At 40.3% G+C, this 12,047-nt stretch overlaps 1 protein-coding gene across 1 annotated transcript in view; it reads right to left on the minus strand.

Annotated features, from left to right (window-relative positions):
- LOC113641643 (receptor tyrosine-protein kinase erbB-4-like) overlaps window positions 1-12,047 on the minus strand; it is a 249,297-nt gene that overhangs the window by 196,676 nt on the left and 40,574 nt on the right. The window lies entirely within an intron of this gene.

Genomic DNA, 12,047 nt, shown 5'->3' on the forward strand with positions numbered 1-12,047 from the left:
GGCCCGATTGATGCGAGTGTGTTCAGTATTCAGAGAGGAAAGTGGAGCAAAGTGAAACTCTCATGCATGCACTGAGAGCAGTGTGAAACCTTTCTTTCTTTCTTTCTTTCTTTCTTTCTTTCTTTCTTTCTTTCTTTCTTTCTTTCTTTCTTTTTCTAAATAAAATGCAATGTGCACAAAGCAAAAAGCACAACGATTTTCAAACACACCTCACACAATTTGAAAGAAATGAAATAAATAATAGAAAGCAAGAGCAAACAAGAGGTTTTCGACGGATCTCGGATGTCTGGGTAAATACATCAAATTTTGAATTCTATTTAAAACATTTTTTAAGATGTTATTTAAGAGATTTTTTTTTATTGATTTAAAAGTTTAAGAGGTTTTCTTTCTTAATCCAATGATCCAAAGATCTCTAATACCTCACTATTTTTTTTATTTGATTTCAAGATACTGAGCCTGAGAAAAAGGAATGAATATATATATATATACAAAAAAAATGATTTTAAAGATAAACCCTTCAGTTTAAATCACAAAATTATTGAAATTTAGTTAAAGACAAGAGCGACTTTCTTGAACGTGCTAAATTTTATGATGAATCACTTTAAAAGTCCAAAATCTCAATGAATCGTGTTTGTGACATCACAAAATTTAAAAGCCAATCAGGCCCAAGTATGTAAATAAAGCAAAAGCAAATGCAGGCGGTGGGGGAGGGGTGGAGCTCCACAGAAAGTAATTTAAATGCAGCAATAAAAAAAAACCAAAACAATAATGTGGATAAAGAAGAGTCCCTCGGCGGACTGTCTTCCTCTCTGACAGGCTGAAGACGAGTGACGTACCCAGAGCACAAGCACGAGAGTTATGTGCTTCTTTGTGTTCGTGACCCCGGTGTAACCCTTACACACTGACACTGACTCATGACCCGGCGTCTCAGTTCACTACACACACCGTCACTCAAGTACAGCACAGGGATCTAAACACACTCCTGTGTCACAAAGGCCATTTTTATAAGACGGATGAACGGCGGCGATTACATTAACATTACCATTAACATTAACATGAAGCGCTTACCATAATGAAGAATTAGCAGAAAGTCTAAAGCCACCGTTTAATAAAAACACTTTTAATTATAGCTTACAATCGATAATCAGAGCGGGAATTATTATTTTTTTTTCCATATATTAAAGTCTTTTAAGATCGCATTGCAAGTGTAATTAATTAAAGTGTAAAAGATTTATTATTCGGACGCATTTAAATATTAACCATTCCATCATTTTAGGGCAGATAAAGTGAACATTATCATATATTTCACAAAAGATTAAAAATGTGTCTGTTTAACATTAGATTATATTATATCAAAGCTTATAATACATTATTAAATATATGCTTATATACAGAATAGGAGTCATTTTTTAGACTCAAAAAAAAAAAAGGTACAAAATCTCTATTAGAGTTTTTAAAAAGTTAAAAACATTTCAGAACAGTGTGTAAAATTTGAATGATGGTCCAAAAGACACTTCAAATGTTTGTTTGTTTATTTATTTATTTATTATTTATTTTATTCAGAACTTGAATTTAAGGGCGCTTAAAAAATGTGACGTGAGAAATATTTGAAAATAAATTTCGCATTGGCTCAATCGAGTAACGCAACTTTATACAATAAGGTCCCATTTCAAGCTAGTGTGTGTGTGTATGTGTGTGTGTGTGTGTGTGTTTAGGGCTGAATGTAGAAACGCTATGAGAGGATGCAGCTGGTGGTGTCAGTAGGAGCACGTAGCTGACAAACACAATAAACAAGGCCACCAGACACCCGATGCACTGCCTGTATGTTTGTATGTGTCTTCTTTTGACTCTACGGTGTTGATATCACTTTCTTTCTATTAGCATGTGCTAGCTTTACCAGTGGCTGTAACAAATACACTATGTTCCTTTAGTGTTACATGGAAGAGCAGTGGTGGCTCAAGTGGTGAAGGCTCTGGATTGTTGTGTTGAGGATCAGGGTTCAAGCCCCAGTACTGCCAAGCTGCCACTGATGGACCGTTGAGTGAGATAGATTGAAGATAGATGATTTAGTGCAGTACTCAGGGATAATTAGCTTTGAGGCTTAATAGTAACTAGAAGATAAACTAGCCATGTTTATTTTTCATCGATCAGGAAATTTAGAAAATATTTTAATAGCTGTGTTTACGTCTGAAAACACAGACGTGAACACAGGTTGTTGTTTTGAGGATCAGGGTTCAAGCCCCAGTACTGCCAAGCTGCCATTGTTGGGCCCTTGAGTAAGGCCCTTAACCCTCTCTGCTCCCAGCGATGCTGTATCATGACTGACCCTGTGCTCTGACCTCAACCTCCAAAGTTGGTATATGTGAAGAAATAATTTCCCTGTGCTGTAATGTATTTGTGACAAAATAAAGTCTTCTATCCCTCTTCTTCATGCTGCACTGCAGTATCTTTCTGTTACAGCTAGTTACAAAGCAGATGCGTACCGATGACCCTGTAAATATCTCAAATCGACCGCGATCATCACAGTTTCGTACATTCATTGACGTATCGTATCGAATCCACACAAAGCTGCATACTCAAGTGGTCTCTGAATGACATTCTGAAATCGGCATTCACTAAATTCCAGGGGTTTCGTTACCACGACGTAAAGTGGGCGTGTTTCTGGAGGTCTCGGAAAAAAGGCACGGTGGCTTAGTGGTTAGCACGTTCGCCTCACACCTCCAGAGTTGGGGGTTCGATTCCCGCCTCCGCCTTGTGTGTGTGGAGTTTGCATGTTCTCCCCGTGCCTCGGGGGTTTCCTCCGGGTACTCCGGTTTCCTCCCCCGGTCCAAAGACATGCATGGTAGTTTGATTGGCGTCTCTGGAAAATTGTCTGTAGTGTGTGAGTGTGTGAGTGAATGAGAGTGTGTGTGTGCCCTGTGATGGGTTGGCACTCCGTCCAGGGTGTATCCTGCCTCGATGCCCGATGATGCCTGAGATAGGCACAGGCTCCCCGTGACCCGAGGTAGTTCGGATAAGCGGTAGAGAATGAATGAATGAATGAACGAACGAATGAATGCTTTATTATTTTACAGTTAAGCTGTTTTCAAAAACAAATAAACAACCAAAAACTACGGTTAGGGGTAGATGATCGAATAGGCCACGCCTTCCCGATGACGCAATATCTGTTACGTGTTCTGAAATCCCTGGAAATAAGTGCATCCCTACTGATTTCCCTTTCATTGTCATGACTTGATATAACTTCCTGTTTTGGCTCCACCTTTTCCTTTTCCGTCATGTGACCGTATGGGAGAGTAAAGTTTAATTTGTGCTCTTTATCATATTTTATCTTTCAGTTATTATTTTTCATCTTAACTTAAGTATTTCATGTTTTTTTCATAAATTTTTATTATATTTTTGTAGTTTTACCCATTTTAAATTATTTTGTTTGGAAATTGGAGCAGATGGTAATTAAGGTATGTTGGTTATAGACAGAACGCGTGAGATCGTCTCGATTAAAGACGCTGCTTATCTGTGTTTGTCGGGCCGCAGGATAAAAGCTTCAGATGACCGAATGTCTTCAGCGCAGTGTCTGTTTTTCCAAGATTCTTCAACTCAATGCAGAAGAAATAGATTTTACATTTACAGCATTTACCAGACTTACACCTCGTTTTTATACAACTGAGGAATTGGGTCTTGATCAGGGGCCCAGCATTGGCAGATTGGTAGACCTGGGATTTGAACTTACAACGGTCTAACAGTGGTCCAACATCTTAACCACTTAGCTACTACATCCCAGCTTTAATTGGCGGTCCAAAGCCATCTACAACTGTGTAACCACATAAGTCATACTGGGCGCTGTGTCAAAGCAGTAATAGTTCAGTAAAATAAGTGAATTGTTTGGTTGTTTTCTTGGGATTGCTGTTGGGGCCTTCTGGAGACCGTCATGCCGTATTTGAGCTACTGTTGTGTCAGTCAGCTTTGTGGTCAGGTCTTCATCAGTGAACATTAGTGTTAAGTCTGTAATGAACTCAGAAATGACCTGTTAGTTCCTCGAGAGATCTTAGTCACTCAATTCCACTGAACTACAAACTGATGTAGAAAGGACATTATTTACATTGATATTATTTACATTGACATTATTTCCTGTCACCCAAATGAGGATGAGGTTCACTTCTGAGTCTGGTTCCTCTCAAGGTTTCTTCCTCATATCAACTCAGGGAGTTTGTCCTCATCATCATCACCCAAGTGATGATGGTTAAGTTGTTGGAGCTCAGAGGTTAAGTTGATGGACTTCTGACCAGAAGGTTGTGAGTTTGAATCCCTGGTTCACCATGCTGTCCATGCTGGGCCCCTGAGCAAGGCCCTTAACCCTCAGTTGTATAAATAGTGTCTGTCAAATGCCGAATATGTAAATAGACTAAAATAAGTTCATCTTAACCCATTTCACCAGAACACTGATGTTCCACTCGGATGTAGGATCAGATATTACGGGACATTTTCAATCGACAGAAACAAAAGAACGATATTGTCTGGTTCCTCTCGAGGTTTCTTCCTCATATCATCTCGGGGAGTTTTTCCTCATCACATTAAAAAAATGTTTATTCTGTTCCTATATTTCTGTACAGCCGCTTTGAGACGACGTCGATTGTTAAAAGCGCTAGATAAATAAATTGAACTTACATTGTAAAAAGTCAATTAACTCTCTATATACTGTACATACAGCATTATAGCTCGATGAGAATGCAATGTATGCTAATGTGTAAACAACATTCCTTCACATATGAGAGATAAACTGTGTGGATTGAACAGCTTTTTGTAGATAAATGGCACTTGAATAGAACAAACACTGCAATCTAAAGAAAACCGGTAAAGCTCTCTACGGTTAAAAGAAAACAGACTTTACCGTCTAATCAAAGCCTGGTGTTTTATAAAGACTCACGTCAAACATTAAACACGCTGCAGCTTTTCTACAGACTGCTATTGTACGACGAGTTTCAGGGCAAAACAAAGCGCCAGACTTAAGGACGGATCTGACGAACGGTTTAAGGCCATAGATTCATGAGCATAAGCCTAAAAACATTAACGCGTATAATAAAGAGTAAAAGCCGCTAGCAACTGATTACCATTAAGCCAAGGACTCTTATAGCGGCATGTGTGTACACGGAATGTGTGTTACGGCACAGTCTTGGATTTCGAACCTACCGATTATTGTTTTTAATGAAAGACCATCTGCCAGGTCTCAAGAAGCAAGCAGCAAAACCGCTAGAGCGTGGACAAGGATAATTACCGTCATCCTCGGCGTGGAGAATACCGAACCCAGTAAACGTGTCCGCGTATGTTTAAAAGCCAATAAAAAGTTTACATTCGCTACGTTTTTTTTCTCTCTCGATCGTAAACTGAAAACCAAAGTTCCTAAAACGTAAAGTATCCAGAACTGTACAGAGACGTCAAAAAGAAATTGTGGAAATCTCGATTCTGATTGGTCAGAAGGTGATTACTTATATATATATATAACACATACACAGGTTTGCTTATTAGCCGCCTACAATTACTGCTTATGTTCGTTATTAATAATTGTATTACATTTTTCTATTTAAAAATACTGTTACTGGTAAAAAGGTTCAGTGTGTGTGTGTGTGTGTGTGTGTGTGTGTGTGTGCGTGTGCGTGTGTGTGTGTTCTGCTTGGCACCATGACGCTTGACCTTTCCACCAGCAGATGGGTGCACATATTGAACTTGCGCGATCAATGTAGAAGCTAAACAGTGTGAGGGCCGTTTGAGGGAAAAGGAGCCTTGACCCTAGTGAATGACGCCCAGGGCTAACATATACACACACACACACACACACACACACACACACACAAACACACACACATGCAAAGACACACACTCACACGCTCGAATAGGCACACACAGAAAAAGAGAGACAGAGTGTGTGTGTGAATCAATACAGCTTGCTGAAGTCCATTTGTTGCCAGTCAGTCACTGGGGTAAAACACAGGAAGTGTTCATTCTCACACAGGAAGTTACTTTAAACAACATAACAGATGAACTTCCTATAAAAACATGAACAAGTTTCTGTGAGGAACGTACGTCCACGTAGGCGTCCTTGTACTGTAGCACCGCTGGATAAACAGTTAAAAATCAATTCACTAACTAACTACACTACAGTATATAGCACTTTTAATAAATAAGGTAGATTTAAGAAGGCATTCAATTAAATCATTCAAAATTCATCTCTCTAATGAGTAAAACACTAAACATTTTCACACTTACTCACACTAAATGTTGATTTTTTTTCCCAACTCTTAATTTTTCATTACGTTAATCTGATAAAGCATTTGAAGCGGCCCTCGGGTCACTAAACGCTTTGTTTTTCTCCTTTTAATTTTTCCCCTAATGCACGGATATAATTTTAAAATTTTCATTTCGGTAATTATCGACTCGGCGAGCGCTCGCGAAAGCATGTGAAATGGCCTTTGCATCGCATTTTTCCTTCATTTTTGAAGTGAATTTCATAGGAAGCCATTACGCTCCTCCAAACACATTCTCTACATAATGTGAAATAATCCAGGTTATTTTTAGCTAGATGATGTTTTCCAGTCTGTAGATAGACATGGGTTAAAGATGAGCACCAGGGACTTATGGGAAGTGATAGGACGGGGAGGGAAAAAAAACGAACAGTTCCAGTATTAAAGAAGTCTACGTATATTGAAGGAGAATATAAATACAGGTTATATACTAGGTCTTTTTGTCAGAAGAGCATCGCAGACAGCAGAAATGGGTTTGATACTGTACCAACATTTACTTTGAAGATAGAAACGTTTGTATAGAGGAATAAAATTACCATTTTCATTCATTCATTCATTCATTCATTCATTCATTCATTCATTCATTCTAAAATTTTGCACCAGGGGAATCACGGTGGCTTAGTGGTTAGCATGTTCGCCTCACACCTCTGTGGCATCTCTGGAAAATTGTCCGTAGTGTGTGAGTGAATGAGAGTGTGTGTGTGCCCTGTGATGGGTTGGCACTCCGTCCAGGGTGTATCCTGCCTCGATGCCCGATGACACCTGAGATACGCACAGGCTAAATTGACCCGAGTAGTTCGGATAAGCGGTAGAAAATGAATGACTAAATGAATTTTGCACCAAGTAATCAATATTTTTAGTCCTGAGTGTTTACTTTAATCTGAGCTTCATATTAACCACCACTGTGGAGTAAAGACATGACAAAGACTTTCAATGCTGAACATGGACACAACAAAACAGCAGAAAAATTCCTGGTAATAGAACAAAATTAGATGCATACGACCTAAAACCGAACTGACTGTCGATATGTTAAGGCTGGTGTTAATGTTAATGCAAAGGCTGGTACGTGTGTGTGTGTGTCTGTGTGTGTGTGGTGATAAAAGCCATGATTTCTCTGGTGTTGTAATATCGATTAATTGCCGCGCGTACGCTGTCGACTCGACTCGACCCGCTCTTTATCAACCTCGAGCAAACAGAGGGGACAGAACGAGGCCGAATATTAACCCTGATGAAGTGTGTGACGCTGTACAAGCAGCCAAGTCTCATTTCACAGAAACTCAACACACATACCAACACCACACACCCTGTATCCTCATATACACTATTAGTAATGCCTAAAATGCAAAATGGCGAATTCTAAGTACAGCCATGTGTTATTTATAAAGAAATACTTAGCTATATGCTAACAGCTAATTTTATCTCACTGGACAGGGTTTAACCGTCACGACCAAGCGATTTATAACTCCGACCTCGCCTCATGCCTAAACAGGCTACATGCTCGAGTTAGCTGTACATTTACAGACACTCGGATGAGAAAGGCTACTGTTCTGTTCAATTGATTAATATTTAGAAGCTACGTTTCCTTTCTGTATCGATGACGTTAAAACGTAGCCACACTTAGCTTGTCATACTGTTCAAGTTACGCTGCTAATTAGTGCAAAAACCTCCAAGTGTAAAGAATTAAAGCAGTAACCGGTTCAGCGTTGAATTATCGCAGACATTCCATACAGCTGACAGGAAGTACATTGAGTTTAAAAAGAAACTTTCTCCTCGGTTCATGTTAGCATTGGCAAACTGTTGTGGCGTATGAGATACGATATCGTAGGAAAATAACCAATGCTTCGTGTTAGGACCCATCCCACCACAGCACTGTTGATTATTTTCCTGTGACAGCACATCCTGAGCATTTTATTCCTTTCAATGTGTTACTGTGTCCACTTTAGCTGAAGGACTGCGAATGAGAAGCGAAGAGACCGAAGCAGCGAGTTGCATACTGTATGTGTGAGTGTAGTTTCGAGGTATTACTTCCAGGAGTGTGATCGGAAAGCTAACGACGTTGGCTGTTTTTTTTTTTTTACCTCTCAGGGGAATAAAGCTAGCTTGCTAGTCCTGACACCCAGGTTCATTAAGCCCTTGTGTAAGCTTGTTATGATCACTTAGCCTCTGCTGTTTTCTCCGCTTTGTGTAAAAGAAAGAGCTAATCGCTGTGGAATGTGAGGGGGATAGAAGGTCGAAAAGCAGCCACTCATCACGTCTCCTGGTGAGAAGAGTGCGTAATCGCACAACTCCCACCGATCAGGCAAAGGTCATCTAGATGGACGATGAATGCAACATGTGATCCAATACAAGGGCTGGATGTTCCGTGACCTAAAGAGCGGGTGAATGTCTGATAGGTGAATGATAACATAATGTTAACAGAAAAAGCAAGTCAGACTTATACTAATAAATCAGAAGACTTTATGACTGTAGTGGAAGAAGGGATCAAAATGACTTTGTGTTATTATAGGCAGTGCAGGTGGTCCATACAAACACCTCAACAATAATAATAAGCCATCCTTAAAAATAGTTTGGTTTGCAGTAACAGTAAAAAAAAAAGGGGGAAGGGGTTCTGTAGGTAGTTCTATATATATATTTTTTAAGTTTCAATGTAAAAAAAAAAAAGTACAATTTTGGTGATGGTGATTACGTAGGTATGACTTTAAACAGATCAGCATATCGTGACGTCACTGACTGGGTCTTCAAGCCGTGCCTTCGGGCGCATCATCGCAAACCTTATTTTGATGCTGGGCAGTTTTTCCAGAACTTCGTGCCAAGTTAAAGCGATGTCGATGTTTTAATGAATTTTTTAGATGTATCATGGCGCTCGAACCCGTATGACTTTAAACGGTGACCGCGGACATTTTGTTTACTGCAGCCGCAGCCATCATTACCGAGCGCGGACCGTCGACTCTGACAGTGAACGAGAGAGGATGAGACGAAGCGAACGCACAGGCCGTAGTGTGACATCCGGTAACCGATAGCGTAAACATAGATGGTGTCACGGGTTTTTATTTAAAAGAAAGAACGTAGCCTTTCGTGTGTTCAAATCCCAAGACCACCATGCTGCCATGGCTGGGTCGCTGAGAAAGGCCCTTAACCCTCACTTGTAGATCGCTTTGGATAAGGACGTCTGCCAAACGACGTAAATGTAAACAGATTCATTGCAAAACTTCAAAGCACTTCAGATTTCCGGATAAGGAAATCTGCCAAATGCCGTAAATGTAAATTTAAGGGGTGGATGCACAGACAACATAATGTCTCCACTTCCTACAAGCAGAAGCCTCCAAATATCCATAGACACGTGAACAGTTCTTCAGAAACAGCTAGAGAGTTCTGTGCCTCGGCTCTGCTAGCAGACCAAATGCTCTGGCAAGAGTCAATATAAATATCTGGCTATAGACCCGCACTTAATCGGAGGCCACTGAACCCATTAAGTAAAAATCTTTGTCTGTTTCTCTCTTTCGCTCTCTCTTGCCTGCTCTGAGTCATCTGATTGTTGTTTAGCGGGATGCTGGTAAATGAGGCATGACCTCTCGATGCTGTGATTCTCGGCATTATGGTAGCAGGGGCTATTCAGGGTACAGGGTCAGTCATGCGGAGGGTCTGCTAGGACAACATGACTCACTTACGAATGTCCTGAAAAAGGCAACACATGTCACCATATGGCCAACAAATCTAGAGGTGAGTTGAGCTGAGTTGGATATAACAAGATCTAAGCAGGGGTCCAGGCCTTTATGCATAAAACCTGAGAGTACGCGTTCCATCAAAATCTTTTCAGTATATTATTCCAGAATTTTATTTGTGCTGCAACTCAAGAGTTATCTTCTGAAGTCGTTACTTCTTCTTCTTCTTCTTCTCCTACTTCAGGCTTTTCCCGTTAGGGGTCATCACAGCAAAACATCTGTTTCTATGATAGATGTTTCTCTGACTCCATTCTTGACATCCTCTACTATTGCACCAATGCCCCCTTTCCACCAGAAAGAACCGGGTGCTGGTTCAGCGCTAGCACTGGTGCTGATTCAAAGCTGGTTCCACTGGTGAACCTTCTAAGAACCGGTTTGCCCTTCCACCGGTCAGAGAGCCGAGTCTGACGTCACTGTATACAACGTTATTTTGCCTGGCATTCTGTGCTTTTTTTTAAGTATATTTTAAAAGCTATTGCCCATCAGTATGATAATCTAAAAATCACAATGCCCAAGAATTACAAATTTGGCCAAGCTTTTGCCCCACTCGTAATTTATGCTGTCTTTTACAAAACCTAGCAAAGAAAAAAAAGGAGCTAGAAGTCAGATCAGAAATATATAAAAGACTTAGTGAAGACTACAATACCATAGAAGAATGAGTGACATGTCCACTGTTACTACAGAATACCTGAAGATCCCTGATACATCATTTGGTATAGAGAATTGTTTGTGGCCTTGACCCTTGTGCTGTCAAAAGAAATTGTAGCTCTCCAGACCGAACATCGTCCCACTGCCTCCTCAGTTTTACTTGAAATAGATTATCTCAAGGACCATTACCCCTATTTTTCTGGGGGTCGTCTGTCCCGATCAATGGGGCCCTTGTTTGGCATCCCACATCGCTTCCCGTGAGAAATCGGGGTGAAGAGGGAATATTTGGAGAGGTGGGGCTGCGCCGTGCCTCTGATGGCCTTCATAAGAGTCTCAAAGGCAGCACCAGTCGAATTGAGCACAAAGAGGCGCAATAACAAAGCAGCATTAGGGCCACGCATCGCACACTGAGGGGGCCCGGAGGCAGAGCGCTATTCACCGCTCTAGCCATTAGTGTCTATTGGTCGGGATTTATAATAATGCTCTCCATAAGCTGCTGCTCAACACAGGCTTCCCACTGTTGCGGTAGGTAAAATAAAGCATACAGGAATCCATTACACATCAAGCAATGGTGAGATTCTTGATTTAGAAGCTTACTGAAGAACTTTTACTCGAGAGGCAGAAAGCAAGAGTTGGACCTGCATGACAGGTGGAATTAAGATAACACAGGCAACCGTGTGTTCAAGGGGATCTGGTAAATGACTTGCTGATCGATACATACCCATCTGCTGAAAGACTGCAGTTTACTCAAGGATGATTCATTTCACTTTCATTCCAAGCCTCTTACAAATCAGAGATAACACAATGCATGCAGTCGTGGGGCAAGAATCAAACCCAACAGCGTTCTACTCCGAGTACTGGGATTTAAACCGGATTAAAACGAAAACATTTTAAACTCTTAGTCCACATAGAATCTAAAAAAACAACCCAAAAACAAACATCTAACATAACCTCCAAAAATGACCACTGAAAACAAGCACTGCAAAACGACCCTCAGAGATAATACAACCGCTTTGTTAAAAACAACCAACAAATAAATGACCTCTTAATACTGAACAACCACCAAATACAACCAGCGAAAATAAACAAACAAAAAAAATTCCTATTGAATTCAACCACTAATACAATAAGCAAACACCTTCTTTGAAAATACCCAACAAAATTGGACACAAGAATGAAACTACCAAAAACAACTAACAACAGAAAACGACCAGCAAAAACAACCTCCGATAATAACTTCCATAAAGAACCTTTACGAACAAAAATAAAACCTAAATGTCCTAAGCACATCATGTGCTAAATCCTCCAGCAATCAAACTCGTTTATCAATTTTTCATGATTTCTCGATCGCAGAAATGAATACGATCAAACTTTGATCAATAAG

This window comes from Tachysurus fulvidraco, chromosome 6, assembly GCF_022655615.1.
Source record: "Tachysurus fulvidraco isolate hzauxx_2018 chromosome 6, HZAU_PFXX_2.0, whole genome shotgun sequence".
In the NCBI taxonomy this organism is placed as follows: Eukaryota; Metazoa; Chordata; class Actinopteri; order Siluriformes; family Bagridae; genus Tachysurus; species Tachysurus fulvidraco.